Consider the following 18,526-nt stretch of genomic DNA (forward strand, 5'->3'; position numbering starts at 1 on the left):
GTTAAACATTACGTTATATTGAAATCAGTTCCAAGGCCATCTTACGTAAAAATTATATTACTGGAAGTATCATGTTATATATGGCCTTGGTGTTAAACATTACGTTAAACCGAAAATCAGTTCCAAGTCAATCTTACGTAAAAATTATATTACTGGTAGCACCATGTTGTATATACCCTCGCTTTTGAACCGAAAATCAGTTCCAAGGCAATCTTAGCTAAAACTTATATTACTAGTAGGACCATGTTGTATATACCCTTGCTCTTAAACCAAAAATCAGATCAAGTTAATCTTAGCTAAAACTTATATTACTAGTAGGACCATGTTGTATATGGCCTCGCTGTTGAATCTTACGTTGAACTCAGAATTAGCTTACTCCTAAAAAACATTTCCGGTTGTAAAACTCCTATACTTCGAATTATTTCCAGCAAACAAATTATTGATATTATAAAACCCAAAAGTTCAGCACAAACTCCTTCATGGCTAAGCAGCTAGTGTATAATCTTTTGACGTCGAAATTTTTATTCGTATAAACTTTGTTTCTAATCCTACTCATTGAGGGTTCAATTCCTGGTAGGACTTCTTGTGGTTCGGAACCAACATCGACCTGTGGGAAGCCGTCACGTGTAGCATCACTGCTAAACGGGACGTTAAACTTAAAATCAATTCAACCAAAAGTCCAACGAAAACTCGTATGTTTATAACACTGGTTAATACCAAATTAAATAATAACAATTGGTGTAGTGATAAAACATGCAATTTATATAATTAGGGTTCTTAGTTTGAACCCAACTTCCAACAATTATTTTCAGAAAAAAACGTATCTCGGATTCATGTAATTTATTAGTCAACCATCATATGTATGATTTTCCCAGTTTTCCACTTTCTTCTTCTTCGTATAGTTTTTCAATAACATTCAAAAAGCTGTACCATCATAGTTTTCACTGGCGTAACTGTGGGACGTAAAACTTAAAGATTTTATTTTGGTTAACATTCAATAACAATCAAATAGCAAAACTACAAAAATGTTATACCATCCTTCAGCGTTACCGGGGGACGTAAAATTTAAAGATTTTATTTTGGTTAACATTCAATAACAATCAAATAGCATAACAACAAAAGTGTTATACCATCCTTCAGCGTTATCAAGGGACGTAAAACTTCAAGATTTTATTTTGGTTAACATTTCATACAATTTAAAAATGGTTCGTTTGCTGTCTTTTCTCTTGTTCGGTCTCTTCCTATTTTTTTATGTATCGCTTCCTGTCTTTTATATTCTCCTTTCCTAATGGAAAGTCCTTAAAATAGATTGTGAAAATAATAAAAATTCACATGCAAAGTCGTAAGAACAATCTCTGTGTTAACATTAAAATATTAAAAATTCCTACAAAATTATCAGTGTCAATAATAATATTAATAATAACAATAATAATAATTAATTAACAAAACTATCATATATGCCAACACCGGTGCTACTAGCGCGCCCTAGTGTAAAATTTTTAAACTATTCAGTTTACTTTTAAGTGTTCTGGGAGTCGGTAGTGCTAGCGTACTTTTTCTTCAGGTATCTAATTTCGTTTTGTGATATGCAAATATATTATAATAAATAACCATTTTAAATTATTGCACCTAATGAACATTTTAAAACAATTATGCAAATTTAATAATCAAAGAGACTTCCGTGCCGTACCAAAATCGCCACCAGTTCCAGAGCCCTCCCATTATTTTTATATACTTCGAAACACTTTAACTGTATGCCTTGGCATACGAATCAACATATATGCTGAGCTTCCTTCGGCATACAATCTGTAAACGACACTGACTGTTCGTCAGAAGCATCTATTCACAAGTTTTCTATGGCAAAAAGCATATATTTAGCACGTTTTTATAACAAAAGTTCTAAGTTCAAATCCCGGAGGAGGCACTTATACTGTAAATCGTTCCCTGACGGTATTGAGACGCGTTAAAATACTCCGGCAATAACGTGTATTATATGTATTTTTACCGTAGGAAACACAACTGTTTAATGTATGTGTATTTAGCGTAAAGACCCGACTTCAGAACCTAAATTAAGTCCGGTATAGTACCCTGGTTAAAAAACTCGCTTGCATATAGTACACAGCTTTTTGGTTTCAAGTAATCCGGGCTCATAGCAAAAGTTATGTGATCCAAATACGGATTGCTTATGCAGTTCGGATTATTGTTAAAATCACTACAAAGAAAGTTTTCTGAGAATATAAGTTCCTTAGCTATGTAACAACTAAAAATTAACCAGTACAAAAAAGTGTGGGTCAATGTCCTATGTAGCCACAGTATTAAACAATGAATTAAGTCTTAGTTCTTAAATTCTAACCATTACTTTTGTCATAGAAAAAATATTTATAACATCGAAACAATTTTATCAAACTACCTTTATACCATACAATAACTCTATGTGTCTATGAGTTTTCCCGAACTTTTCCCGTTTACTCCCACATTCCCAATTTACTATTTTTTCAAACAATGTAAACTATCTCTTAATGCTTTTCACAAAACCTAACTTAACAATTCAACAAGGTAGGTTATACTATCTCCATTGGTTTTCCCTGTGGGTCTTCTCGGATTTCTCTCATTTTCTCCCGCTCTTCTTTAGTCTATCATTTCATTCATTTTTCAAGGACTGTAAAATATCCCATCGTCTTTTCAGAAAAATCTTAACTCAACAATTCAACAAGTTACGTTAAACTGTCCACATGGATTTTCCCTGTGGGTATTCTCGGGGTTCTCCCGTTTCTTCCCACTTGTCTTCAGTCATTCATTTTCTCAAGCATTGTAAAATACCACATCATCTTTTCACAGAAAACTTAGCAATTGAACAATGTAGGCTTCTACCGTAAGTTGACTTTGGCCAAGGATTTTCTGGTAGTTCCACCGGCTCCTCATACATTCCCATCCTACCATTTTTTCAATAGTCTAAACTAAGTCTTAATTCTTTTTCATACATAAAAAGAACACAGTAAATAACAAAGCATAAAAAGAAATAAAAGAACTTACTTATCTCTTCCAAGAAGATGATAAAAGAAAGTTCGAAAACAATGATTCGAAAAAAATCAGCAAACACAAAAACTGTATGCACACCTTAATATCAGAGTATATAAGGATGAGGGATATGGATCAGGGGTATTTTATATACTTTATTACAGACATTGGGAGAGCATCAAAATTTTAAAGACAATTGAGACATTGCATTTTTACATCTTGTCAGTAAAAATTTTCAAGATGTGATCTACATGATTGCAAACTTGTATTTCATATTTCAATACTGATATATATAATAGCTTTCTGTATAGTGTGTTCTCAAATCAATGGTTTTCATTCTGCATTACTTAAAAATTTTCTCTGCATCAACAATTTCATATATTACAAAACGAGCCTTTGGTTATTGCATATATGAGTTGGAATTTCGTTTTCCATGTGTACTACATGTACGGTTTGTATGATAAAATTTGTTCTGCTGTATGGCTGTTAAAATTTTGTTTATAGTATCAGTTTTTTTCTTAATGTGTTCTCAAATCATTGGTATTCATCTCCTTTTTCAAGTAATCACTTTCTCTCTCTCTCTCTCTCTGTAGCAATACGAAAGTTGACCAAGTAGTACAATCACCCATGCCCTGAATTCCGAGTATTCCTTCAGGATCTCATATATAGTACGCGACAAAACATAACCAATTTTTTCCTCGAAGGTCAAGATCTAAGGGTTTACTTGTCCCTACCATAAATCCTTCATTGTAACTAGATTCCGGCGTTGCCGCTCCAACTCAGGCAGAACTGTATAAAGCTCTCAGTATGGCTAACCCCATTACGGTTATCATAGTAGCCGAGCCCGTGCAGACCTCTAAACACATTACCCCACAGAAATGAGTGCCATAAGTCCAGGCCTTCTAAAGGCTGTTGCGCCAGGAATTTAGTTTTCATTATTATTATTGCTAATAATAACATGTAATATTAGTAATAGGCTTAATAAAGATTCTGCCTGTTTATCTGTTCTGCTTGTAAGCATATTATTTCTAACTTTAAGATATAGTTATACAGGTAGATATATAATTGATCAGTTTCTTTCTAATGTGATTCGTCACGTGTATAAAAACTGGACAAACTACAAATTAGGATATTATACACAGGAAATTAATAATGATAGCTTTATTACTCAGATATTAACCTGCATACATTAATACATATGATAATTTAGGTACATAATAGAATGCTTTTTAATCATTTCTTTTTTAAAAAAAGTTTTAAATTGTCATTATAGACAGATGGCCTGTCGAATAATAATAATAATAATAATAATAATAATAATAATATTTATAAAAGACTAACATTAATGCATCACGCTAACTCCTAATAGTAAATCACGTTGATGCTCATTGTAATAATATAATGCAATAATTTAGAGTTGAGCATTTATATTTATGTATCCACAAGTTCGTTAGTCGGCTAACTAAAAAAAAAGAAAGAAAATAGAAAAAAGTGAATACAAAAAATTAGAGCTCTTAAGTATAGACTTTAACCTATATTAGTGCTTGAACTTTTCGGGTAAACTGTACCCGCCCGATACCCATTGCGTTTGGTTTAGTCGATCCTTAGACCTGGTAAACTCGTTTGACCCGTGTTTGGCCTGTTTGGATCATTTGATCCGATAGACTCGTTATGCGTTCGTACATGATAATTAGAACAATTTGTGTTATGATAATAAAGTGAAACAACACATCATTTACGATAATGACAGACTAAGCTTGTTTTCATAAAAACGCGATTATCAGGTCATCCCTATTGATACGGTTCAATCGAGCAAACCCGATTCATACGGGTAAAAATACAATATCGGTCCAACATGCGGTCCAGGATCTATTCTATTTTCCGAGCATTACCGAAAATGCACAGTAGCCCGAAACGGCTCGGACGTAAAAACTATCATATTATTATTATTATTATTATTATTATTATTATTATTATTATTATTATTATTATTATTATTATTATTATTTTAATAGGAGAGCAAATTACTTGTTGAATGATCTCTACATATTTTGTCCTTATTTTAAATGGTTATTCTGGTTTTACGTATCTGCATATTGGATCGCAACACTCAGAAAGAATAGTTCGAGACTTCATTGTTTACCCTGGCGACAGAAACAGCGGCTAAGCTTTGGTAATACCGGCAACATCCAACTGGTTGACAAACCGCACGTGGTCGCTAACAACAATATGACAGTTTTACTGCTGATAAGAAAACTTGGTTTAGCTTTGAAAACCACTATACTTCAGCTCATTCATACAGAAAGGAAGGGGAAAGTTGTCTACATGTACAGTATGCAATACGTAGAGGAAGGAATCGTAGCTGCGACAGCTCATCACAAAGTTACTTCCTCCTCCCCTTCAGATGTCATTCACATGTAATCACCGTAAGCATTAAGACAGCATGGGGAAAGCGCCACCAATGCAAGCGCGAGGGTTCAAGCATCAGAGATCAATGCCTCTGTAGTATCACGCATGGCTGTCACGTCACGCGCACAGAACCGCAAGCTTCCTGATGCACGTATAGTTACTCCAAACTTCAGCGAGGAAGGATCTATCTGAAGACTAGTCCGCACCACGCTATACTTCTGTGTTCTGAATTTGCAGAGCAAATTATCCAATAAAATTTAGTACGTTCATAACATCGTTGTTCTAATCTTCATATCGCAGCAAAAGAATAAAATTTTAGTACGTTCACAACATCGTTGTTCTAATGAGCTTCGTGTCGAAGTAATAAATGAATAAAGATTTCACATCTCACAAGTTCGCGACGTCTTTCAGGCAGAAAATCCATAATATTCCTTCCTTCCATATCCTGGGTTCTCTTCCTCCACTCCTGCTCACAATATGTTCCTCCTCCTCCTCTCTTTATGAGAGTTCATTGAAATTCTTTAACAGCGTGTATTATTGTAAATACAAGAGAAAACAAATAAAATGTTAGTGTGCAGGGCTTTCACATAGAAGGTCCGGGGTTCAATCTCCATTTTCATTTTATTCCTAATTTATTCCTAAATTTATTTTATTTCTAACCCGACTTTTCACAGGAAAGGAGATGGGAAAAAGACATAGTGTTCAGGGGGCATATTTTTGAGGGGGCAGGGGCACTCTTTTTACAACCATTTTAAAGGTTCACAGCAATACAGGGGCTACAGGAAATCCATAGGAACCCAAAAGCATTGGAGGGGTCCTAAGCAATACAGGGCTATAGGAGGTCCATTGGGACCCAGGGAACCATTTGAGGACCCAAAACCGTTGGAGGGGTCCTGAGCAATACAGGAGCTAAGCACGCTACAGGGACATATTTCAAACAGCGAGATTTTGACTACGCTCACACATTGTATTCGGGACATAGAGTTAAAAGATACGATCCAATTAAAAATCAACACGCGGGATTAAGAGATACGAATAAATAAAAGCTTTTCAAGCCAGAGACCCATGGACCTAATAACGTCAAGAGCAGGGACACTCTTCAGGGGCTATAGCACATGCATGGAGGCCATAGCATGGCCACACCAAAGGTCAATAACTTCTCACATGTGTCATTCCAATTTCCAGGAAAACACTCAGAACTACTTTCCCATGTGACAATTAACGTCACACACTTTCTAAACCTTGTCAAACATGATGAAACTATTAAAATAACAGAATTACAAGACCTCAAAAATCCCTTTGACGAACCGCTGCCATTATTCTACTCACGCCGTCCTCTGATTATCTTTGCCCATTGTAATTTTTACGAACTGGGGGACGCTGTACATAAGGTGGGGAGACAGCGTCCCCTCGCGTTCCCCCTGAAAAGATACACTAAATGAACAACGTTTTTTAAACAAATGCGACAGCTCTTCTAAATTTTAAAACAGGGTAGAAACATTTTCTTTATATTTTATTTCTTGGATTTAAAATCAAAATATAAGTATTTCTCTAAATAGTTTTCTGTTTACTGTGAAACCAATGATTTGCGATTTTAGAATATTATAAGCATTATTATTATTAGTTTATCAGCCCCACAAAGTCAATAACAGGCAGCCGTGCCGCAGTGGTAGCGTTACGTCTCCGCATTCGGGAGGTTCGAAGTTCGATCCCCGAGGCCAGCCATTCGTGACAGGTTATTTCACGGTTTCCCTCAGGCAAATGCTGGGATGGTACGTTCTGTACGGGCCGTGAATTCCTCTTCTAATTACTTCTTTCTTTCCTTCCTCTCTTCCTTTTCCGGGTTGTGTGCTCGCCGAGGGACGTCATCCCTTAGTCATGTGAAGGACTAACTTGGTGAAGGGCCCATAAAAATTCAAATCGTATCCCATCCACAAAGTCGATGGTCTAATTACTTGCGAACCTTAGCAACAATTTTTCAGCGCACAATTATTATTTACAGAGTTGAAATTTTGGTTCAAATGACATTTGTGTTTGTATTCTTTTATCTTTGTCTTTGAATTTGTGTTGCTTTACCAGCACAACAGGAAAAAAAAATGAACAAAAGTGAACAATGGGAAGGAGCACATAGTTTACGCATTAACGATCGCTTGAATCCCCTAACTACCCTAATCACATAACGTTCACTTAAGCCATGTAGGAGAGAGTGCTGAAACCTGTAAATCAGTCTGATATTGAAATAAAAGAGTTAGCTTTGCGTTACTAAATCGTTTGCTGTTTATGTACAGATGCAAGGAAATACATATGTTATAAGACGGAAGTATTGGAGATGGAGAAAAAAATGATAATAAGGAAGTGGAAATAAGCAGATTGGATAAAGAAGGTAGGAAGAGATAAACTGATGAACTGGACAGGAGGCTTACTTATTAATGAATTATGGCAAGGAAGTTTGGATAGCATAGACAAGAAGAAAATAAAAAAAGCCCTTATAAGAAATGAAAAAGTACAGAAAAAAAAGTACAACATTAACTATATATATGTCTGTTAAAAGAATTTAAATTTAAATGTTTTGATAATAATGACTATATATATGACTGTTAAAAAATTTAAACTTTGCCATAACAATGACTATATATATGTCTGTATTTTCATTTATTTTCGATATTGTCTGAAGAAGGATATGTTAGATATCCGAAACCGTTACGTGCCTATATATTATATTATAATTTTTATATTTAAAAAAGTGTGTTTTAGGCTTTGGTCAGTGATTCTTTTGTTAAAATAATCCATCCAAAGCCATCGATAGTCTTACTAATGAATATTATATATGTCGATTACTGGAAACCGATTCTCGCTATCTATTACCATATTTACTGTATAATGATTAACGTTAAAACCGGAAATGGTTGTTTTGCACCGCTTCCGGTTTGAATATTACATTCATCAGTGAACTCGATTCTTAACTATTGACTCTGTACATCGTGGCCAAAATTGATGGTAATCCATCAGATAGTTCTTGAGACTGTTTGTTTCTCTGACGGACAGAATGAATATAGTGCTATAGAGTTTTGGTAAACTGAATTCGTTGATGAGTGATGATGGAAGAAATACAGGAAAGGGAACAAAGAGAACCACAGGGGAAATTTTCAAACACAAAATTAGCGATCGAAAACCCACATGGCTTGGGTTAGAATACCATAAATGAAAATTCTACCACGAGTCATCAATCACCCGCATATTAGTTTTATTAAATATTATATTAATACAAATTAACGAATGCCTGCTTATGTTAATTATTGAGCAATTACATTGTATACTTCGTAAAGTCAAAAATTATAAATTTGTATTTACTGTACATAGGTATGTAGACAATAAGCAAATGTTATCAGAATGATTGTTGAGATTTCTTTTCCTGCACTGCCTTTCGTCTAGTTAGAAAGTAGTTTGCAGTGCTTTGGGACAGTTGCATGTGGGAAAGCGATGTTTCAGATATACTGGCGCCCTTTTTGTGTGTGAAAATAACACCTTCCTCATGAAGCAGTAAATAACTTCAGTAGCAATTCTCTGCCTAAGTCTCCGTTCAGACGAGCAGAAAAGTCTGCTGCGGGCCCGCAGCAGAAAACTATGTTGCGGACCCGCACAACTCGGAAATACATGGGTTCTTATCATTCATGCCACATGAGCAGACTTTACCGCGCGACTCTGCTGCGGACCCGCAGCGGGCAAAAATTGAGTTGCGGGGACTGCTGGCTTGCAGCGAGTCCGCACAGGTGTATCAGGTCGGCAAACCATTGCTGGCAATGAGTCAAACCACACGAGCAGACTTCCCCGCGCATGCAGAAATGGAAATCGAAGAACTCGATGTAGAACTATTCATTAAGGAAGTACGAAAAAATCCCGAGATATGGTATTTAAAGTGTGAAAAATATCGAGACAGAAATAAAAAGCAAGAGGCATGGAACAAGATGTGTGAGACCGTAGACCTATCTGAAAAATTTAATGAAAGAACAAAGAAGAAAAACCAGCATTGGTATGTATTTATTCTTACTTTTTAATGTGAGAATCTAATATTCATGTTGTGTTACTAGTGACATAGTAACACCTTAAAACTAGAGTCAAGATATCGATAATTGTTTTATTTTTCGTTTGTTTGGTTTACTTTTCGCTTTGTTTTTGTTTATCAATCCCTTGTATGTCGTTGCCCCTGCTGTGGTGACCTTCCCTTCCCTTTCCTTTTTTCTCCCTATTTCATTTACTTATGAAATGAAGGATACGAAAATAAAAATAAAATAATAAACGTATTGGTTCTCGTATTATTGATAATATTGTGCACATTGTTCCTATTTTAGAGATAGCAACTGAATGTTTCTTGACATAAAGAACAACTTAAAATGTTGCTATGAAACTCTACCTATGTAGCTTACAAAATAATCAGCCCATCTTTTTCTGTTTTCGTTTGCTTCATTGCCTCCTTGTGGTGTGCTACACATATTGGGAATTTTCTTAAATCGTTTGATAGTTATTCCTAAAATATTTGAACCACCTTCCCCCTGATGATCGCATTTCATAAAAGTGTACTTACAAAACTCAATTAGACACTTTATTTTAGGCATACATTTTGAACTTCCCTATCCACTTAGATTGTAAATAAATAACTGGAAATTTTGATATTATATAAATGACGCCCTTCCTATTTTAGCAGTGGAATATAGGAAAGCCTTGAAACATGTTCCATTGTTTTATGTAAGACTTCATATTTGGAATTCACATCTTTAAGTTAAAAGACTCTCACACACGGCACTGTGTGAATGAATAAAGGGAAAGGTTACAATTATAAAAATAGCCTCTTTTCCCACCTTAGAAGTGGAATATTTGGAAACACTAAATCAAATATTTTTATTTATTTAAGAGTGTCCGAGAGAAATTACATTCGGAATTTCACATCTCCAATTTAAGCGAATCCTCACATTGAACACTTTCTCAATATGTAAAGGGAAATTTCACTACTATAGAAATGGAATGAAATCTTTGAGTTTTACGTCCAATAATTATGTCGGGTAGGTTAAAGGATACGGTGAAGATGAGAGTGAATGAAATGGTAGAATGAAGAAAGTGGGATGAAACGGGAAAAATGAGAAAACCCAAGCACACGGTGTTTGTCCACCACAAAGCCCACTTAAAGCAAGCTGGGATCGAACCAGGGACGCGACGCCACGCACCAGAGGTGAATGCACTACCACTGAGCCACCGCGACCCTAGTACTATAAAAATCCCCCTTCTCCTCTTCAACAGAAAAAAATCAAAAACGCTGGAACCTGTGATCCATTATTTTTATTTAGGGGTTTATATTCCGAATTTTACATCCCTAACCGAAGTGAATTCTCACATTCGGTTCTTTGTGAATAAATAAAGCGTAATTTTACTGTTACCGAAATGCTTCTCTTACCTTCTTAAGAGCGAAATATTTAGAAAGGCTCAAATAAATGTCTAATTTTTAATTTATAGTTGGCAACATATGCCACAAATTGAAATTAGTCACGCGACAGTTAATCCACGCTAGTGGAAGCTAATAACAAGTGAAAATGTCTATGAGTAGAAACCCGAATGTCTTACTTTCTGTATTCATACAAACGATAGTTAGTGAACATAATTAGCTTGCATTTAACGTAACAGCTAACATTTGAATTGGTGGCATCGGAAGTCTTATGATAGTACCTTCTGCTTTAATTTTATCACTTACCTTATTATCGTTAAGAGTTCATGAAATGAAGTGCTCCTCATGCGAAAATAATTTAAAGAACCTCTCTTTGTCATTGCGTAAATCAATGGACTTGGAAGACAATTGTACGACTGAAAATAGAATAAATTGTTTTCTATGCGCAGTTAGTTGCGAGCCCGCAGCAGACTTTTCCGCTCGTCTGAACTGGTTGATCTATGACGCCCGCGCCAGTCTGCTGCGAGTCTGTTGCAACAGACTCGCGCGGGCGTCACATAAGGTACTATCTAGGGGTGTTCGATAAGGCTGAGGACCTATCGAACTTCGGGAGTGAAAATTTATCGAGTTGTCACCGGTTACTCGAAACCGTTCGAGTATTTGAAATTATCGAAGTTTCGGGTATTATCGACATTTCGAGTATTATCGAAGTTTCGGATATTATCGAAATTTCGAGTATTATCGAAGTTTCGGGCATTATCGAAATTTCGAGTATTATCGAAGTTTCGGGTATTATCGAAAGTTCGAGTATTATCGAAGTTTCGTGTATTATCGAAATTTCGAGTATTATCGAAGCTTCGGGTATTATCAAAAGTAGTGATGGACAGTTCGGTTCCTTCACCTCTGCAATGATTCCTTCTTGCAGGCAAACTAGTCAAACAACTTTTTTCATCTGATAAGTTATTGCAAAGTTGTGTTTGTGAGGAGAAATGAAAGCGTACAAAAAGGGATTGCTTTTTCGTCCGACACACGCGCACACACAGCAAGTTCAATTTCTTCCTGAATTTTATCTCTTGTTTGTTATTTGCTGTCAGCTATTGTATCAGAGTTGTGAGACATACGGTCTTAAACGTACAAATAGGGTAATTTGCTCTTCATACAATATAGTATACACCCAAAACCTCAACCATATTAATCACGTACGGTGTCGCTAAAATATTGTAGCAAAATATTATTTTTAAGCCAAATGTGTTATCTTCTGTCGTGTTTTCTTTTCATTAATGACCACTAGTTCACACATTGCCGCAATCAGATATGATGATGCTTTGGGCGCAAACTCCCCCTTTAGCCTTTCAGTAAAATAAATGTTAGTCAAATCAGTGGTGATTTCAGGGGGTTGCTAAGGAGGAATATTCTTCCACAAACATATCTCTGATCATGTTCACCGTGGCTTACCAGTATTTTTGTTACTTTCACCCTCCGTGTTCAAAATCTTCCGGGGTAGGATTACCATAATTTCTGGATATTTTTAAGAATGGTGTGTGTTTATTGAGAAGTTAAGAAAAGTCTAATCTTAAGTTCCAAAACTGCTTATGCTCATTTTCTATACTTAAAATATTTTTTTTATATTATTGCCTTAATTATTTCCCTGAGTAAAGTAAAAATGAAATGAAATCTTTGAGTTTTACGTCCCACGTTTATGCCGGTTAGACTAAAGAAGACGGTGATGATGAGTAATGAATGAAATGGTGGAATGAAGAAAGTGGGAAGAAATGGGAGAACCCCGAGGAAACCCACGCACGCGGTGTTTGTCCACCACAAAGTTCACTTGGCGGGGGCTGGGATCGAACCCGGGACCCCACCTGAGTAAAGTATTCTTGCGAAGAACACCTTATCGCTATTGATTTTTTCATAAATATCAGCACAAGACAGGGTTGCAAGCCAAGCACTTGACCAAACACAGCGAAATTTCCCAGTCTTCCATTTTCCCTAAAATTTCGGGCATTAGTTAATCCCAGACAATTTTCCAGACCAGGCTTGAATCTAGGACGTATGGTAAGCCTATCCCGGGGAAACCTTGAAATCATCACTAAGTTTAATGAAGATGAAAAACGGAAATAAATCTATTTCCTCGACAGTGAATATACAGGGTGAGCATAAAGTCTTGCCCTGATTACAAAAATTTATTACAGAAGAACCATTTGGCATAAATTGTAAATACTGATCAGTTACATAGGTTAGTATTACAAGTTTTTTTTTTTAAAGACCACTTACGTTACTTATGTTACTGATGGGCGATTTGCTTTCGTGATACCACAGCACGCATTGCGCTTTCTCCTGCTTCGATGTCATTTCGCCAACTAACCCGCGCGCGCCAAGTAACGTACTGCGTCACTCTTGGGTAGCACTAATGCCATCTACTGGTCTTTAAAAAACTTTGAATACTAACCTATGTAACGGACCAGAATTTACATTATTCTGTCCAACGGTTATTCCGTAATAAATTTTTATAATCAAGGTAGGACTTTATGCTCACGATGTACAGTGTAGCATATGTTCTATACAGTCGGTTTGTACATTATGATGAATCCACACCTTAGCAGATCCAGAAGCATCGTTTGGTGGAGGCAGATTGCTTCCTGGACGAATAATGTAGGCGGCTTTAAAAACGTAAGAGTTTTGCATCAATTCAGAATAACGTGGTGCACTATTTTATACAGAATGTTTCAAAACAACACCGCCAACGTTTGGGAGGCGATTCCTGACATAGGGTTGCCATATTACCTGATTTTAGCGGATACCACCAGATTTTCAGGTCTTATATTCGTCCCCCGCTTAATCATCTCTTAATCACGAAAAACCGCCCGCTTTTTTGGATTGGAGAAAAATCTAAGATGACTTTGTTGATAAAGTGTTTTTATATTCAACGTAAACCGCTATATTTCTGTTTCAATCTCAATCGCGAGTGGACAGACGACAGAAACAAAATGAACGTAGAAACTGTTAAATTATTACTACTGGTTTTGTACAATATGAAAGACGTATCATGCGTAGAACTTTATGATAAGATTTTATGCAATCGAAATTTTTTAAAGAAAGTTAAAGGGAATGAAAAATGTAAAAATTTCGCATAATCATGCACATTTTGGTTCAACCCAGGGATAGTAATGTATGATCTCATATTTCTTTGATAACATTCTGTCCAGTTCAACTCAACAAGTCTATGCTGTTATGTAATCTATATGTTCAACTAGTCTTTATATATTCAGGAATGATTGCAAATTGAACTACGGTATCCTTAGCATTTTGTTTAGATTATATTCATTATTAGTATTTTTTTCTTTTAAAATGTTTATACTGTATTTCATATATTGTGAAACTGTGGTAATGTCGTATGTTAGTATGATTTCAAGTAGAAATCTTTGAAAATGATTATAAATTTTATAAGAGATGGACCAAGACTCCTAAATATGTTTTAGCTTTCTTACGATAAAAGTTTAGAAATTATTTTGTATTTCTTAGAGAGAAAACCGTATGAACGACATCTGCCATATATCGCTTTTTTTAACAACTTGTCTTATAGATATCCTTATTAGAGATATCTTACTGTAATACTTACTTTACAATTCGAGACTCTAATTTGTTGAACTTAAAACATTAAAGGCAAAAACTAAATTTGCTTTACTTTAGTTTTGTTAGAAAAGTACATTGGAAGTGTCATTTAACAAAGAAATCACTAAAAAAAATGGCCAGAGGGATCGTCAGTATTTGTAATACACTGGTTCACATCAGTACTTACGGTTTAGAATCCCCCGCTTTTCTAATTTCAAAATATGGCAACCCTATCCACAGACCAAGATAAAACAAAAATCATAGACCAACCTGGGTGCACAAATGCCTCCTTTTGGAGTTATAGGCTGCCTAAAACATGAATAAATGAACTGTATATGTCCATAGCTCCAATACTATAGGATCTACCGTAGTCGGGTCAAAATTTTATTTAGGAACTAGTATGTGCCCTATCCAAATATCCAAGTTTCAGAATGATCCAAATATCCCATATGATCTTTTCACTGACATTTTCACCACAGTAACTTGAACACACTTTCCAGTACCGTTTCAGCTTGAATTAGCAGTATAACCTTGTTTTCCATAGAAAAATCTGATTACAACCGAAGTGCAATATAATCGTAATCGGTTTCAAAGACATTGGCTTCTTGTTTCGGAAAAGAAAGAAACAATGATAAGTAGTCTATTGTATGCAAGACACAACAGGAGAGATAGGGTCTAATATTTCTTTCAACAACTGCAAAGCAAGTAACTGCACGTCTGTTTGCAACAATATGCGAAGCAGCTGAGAGAACTCTTGAGGAAATAATGTTTTTCTTTTTTTCCCTTAAGAACTGATCGGAAGTTATTTTAATTTGATATGGAAATTGAATCAGAGCCATTGAAATGTAAGTCAGAGCATGTATGTTTTCTCCCCTTTCCCCTTCATCCATTTTGTCCCTCCCTGGTTCGATCCCCGACCAAGTAAGTTTTTGGTGAACAACATTGTATCCGTGGGTTTTCTAGGCGTACTCCCGTTTACTCCCACATTCTTATTCCACCAATTATTCCATTATCATTCACTTGCCTTAATCATCCTTCTCCCTTAGCCTAACGGGCATATACGTGAGACGTTAAACTGGAAGATTTCATTTAATTTCATTTTCCTTTAGTCTCTGTTCTGTCATATGTAAAGTTCTCCCTTGTGCATAGTGCCATGCCATGAGGGCATATAGGGAGTGTGGAGTTAATTCTCCAAACTTTCTTGATCTCAGTCGTAGATGAATGTGGTGTTGTTGACATCACGCTTCGGTCGCATCCCCCCCCCCCCCACTCTTCCCAGGTACGCATTGAATCTGAGGTTGATAATGTCCCAGAGCCGCACGGCGTCTTATATACAAAATCAAATATCGTAAGGTAACCAAGAGCAACAGATATTTGACACATGCATTTAGACCAATCCCCTTTAAAATCGGACAATTCATTCGAAAGTTATCGTAGCTTTTACACGCCTACGCTCAAAGTAAGAACAAATACTTGAATTCGGGAAAATTCCCCTTGTCGTATGGCAACCAAAACAATAGGTGTCTGGTGAAAGCAAACGAGAACATTTTAAAGTGACTTCCATCAAAATCGGACAATCCGTTCGAAAGTTATCGTCGGATGCCACATACAGACAGACAGACAGGACGGCCTGTAATAGAGAGCTTCGCATCCAAAATTCTCAAGGTTTGTTTCACGATAATCTCAAATACTCGAAGGCATTCGAGCGCCGGATGGTAAATTTTCTAAACGGAAGTTTGATAAGTCTTCAGTCTTATCGAATTTTCTTACCTCTATCTATATCAGTAGCTGTCTCAATACAGAACTTTAAATTAAACCCTCGAAATCATCTGCCTGCCCCGTTATTGGTGCAATCGGCAAAGTGGCTATTAGTAGACTAATGGTGTCTTGGATTCCAATTCCATTTGGGTGATGCATGTTTTCTCTTCCTCTTTCTCTCTTCTGACAGACTGCTTAAACCTTGTACGGATCTGTGGGGGGAAAACTTTTCCTTCACTTTATTGCTAAGGAGAGAAGTTTTAAAATGAACACCCTGCATATATGTAATACATACAACTATGATAACGTCGAATACATTGTTTCTTCCGAACACTCCGATAATCCCGAACTTTTCAAAATATTCAAGCGACTCGACTAATGCGATTATATCGATATATTTCTGTATTTGCTGCTTTCAAAGAAATCGAGACTCTCGAACAGTTCAAGTGTCTCGAAGTTGTCTAATATTTCTTACATTTCGAGTGCCTCGAACATTTCGGGAGTCCCGAACATTTCGAGAGTCTCGAACATTTCGGGAGTCTCGATCATTTCGAGAGTCTCGATCATTTCGGGAGTCCCGATCATTTAGAGAGTCTCGAAAGTTTGATAATTCGATAAAATTAAAATTCTTTATCGATGAAACGGTTTTGAAATGTTATCGAATTGTTATCGATTACTCGATTATCGGAACAGCCCTAGTACTATCATAAGACTTCCGATACCATCAATTCAAATGTTAGCTGTAACATTAAATGTAAGGTAATTATGTTAACTAACTATCATTTGTATGAATACAGAAATTAAGACATTCAGGGACCTATTCACAGACATTTTCAGTTGTTGTTAGCGTCCACTAGCGTGGAATAACTGTCGCGTAACTAATTTCAATTTTTGGCATATGTTGCCACTATAAATTAAAAATTAGACATTTATTAGAGCGTTTCTAAATATTTCGCTCTTAAGAGGGTAAGAGAAGCATTTCAGTAACAGTAAAATTACCCTTTATTTATTCACAAGGAGCCAAATATGAGAATTCACTTCGGTTAGAGATGTAAAATTTGGAATGTAAACCCCTAAATAAAAATAATGGAGCATAGGTTCCAGTGTTTTGAATTTTTTTTCTGTTGAAGAGGAGAAGGGGGATTTCTATAGTACTGGAGTCGCGGTAGCTCAGTGGTAGTGCGCTCGTTTTGGTGCGTGGCGTCGCGTCCCTGGTTCGATCCCAGCTCGCTTTAAGTGGGCTTTGTGGTGGACAAACAGCGTGTGCTTGAGTTTTCTCGGATTTTCTCGTTTCCTCTCCCTTTCTTCATTCTACCATCTCATTCACTCTCATCTTCACTCTCATCCTTTAGCCTATCCGGCATAATCGTTGGACGTAAAAGTCAAAGATTTCATTCCATTTCTATAATAGTGAAATTTCCCTTTATATTGAAAAAGTATTCAATGTGAGGATTCGCTTAAATTGGAGATGTGAAATTCTGAATGTAAACTCTTAAATAAAAATATTTGATTTAGTGTTTCCAAATAGTCCACTTCTAAAGTGGGAAAAGGGGACTATTTTTATAACTGTAATATTTCCCTTTATTTATTCACACAGTGCCGTGTGTGAGAGTCTTTTAACTTAAAGATGTGAATTCCAAATATGAAGTCTTACATAAAACAATGGAACATGTTTCAAGGCTTTCCTATATTCCACTGCTAAAATAGGAAGGGCGTCATTTATATAATATCAAAATTTCCAGTTATTTGTTTACAATCTAAGTGGATAGGGAAGTTCAAAATGTATGCCTAAAACAAAGTATCTAATGGAGTTCTGCAAGTACACTTGTATTGAAATGAGATCATAAGGAGGAAGGTGGTTCAAATATGTTACGAATAACTATAAAACGATTTAAGAAAATTCCCAATATGTGTAGCACACCACAAGGAGGCAATGAAGCAAACTAAAACAGAAAAAGATGGGCTGATTTGTAAGCCACATAGGTAGTGTTTCATAGCAACATTTTAAGTTGTTCTTTATGTCAAGAAACATTCAGTTGCTATCTCTAAAATAGGAACAATGTGCACAATATTATCAATTATAAGAGAACCAATATTTTTCTTACATATCCAGCAGGCTTTTTTAAAACCTCATGAGTACCGTCATGTTCAACTAATTTTCGTGTTAAATCTAATAATTTTAAAATTTAATACGTTAGCAATGGACGACACATTGTCAACCGAAAAACGATGTTTTTCTTTTCAGTTCTGCTATTATATTGATGGTTGTTATTGGACTTCAGCGTCGCTTTTCAG

The 18,526-nt window shown here is 35.9% G+C and overlaps 1 protein-coding gene and 1 long non-coding RNA gene across 4 annotated transcripts in view; one reads left to right on the forward strand and one right to left on the reverse strand.

Annotated features, from left to right (window-relative positions):
* LOC145662765 (proton-coupled amino acid transporter-like protein pathetic) overlaps positions 1–18,526 on the reverse strand; it is a 1,517,009-nt gene that overhangs the window by 1,260,017 nt on the left and 238,466 nt on the right. The gene's annotated exons all lie outside the window — the stretch shown is intronic.
* LOC145662767 (uncharacterized) overlaps positions 1–18,526 on the forward strand; it is a 219,259-nt gene that overhangs the window by 120,634 nt on the left and 80,099 nt on the right. The window lies entirely within an intron of this gene.

The sequence above is a fragment of the Thermobia domestica genome, chromosome 10, assembly GCF_964235325.1.
Source record: "Thermobia domestica chromosome 10, izTheDome1.hap1.1, whole genome shotgun sequence".
Lineage (NCBI taxonomy): Eukaryota > Metazoa > Arthropoda > Insecta > Zygentoma > Lepismatidae > Thermobia > Thermobia domestica.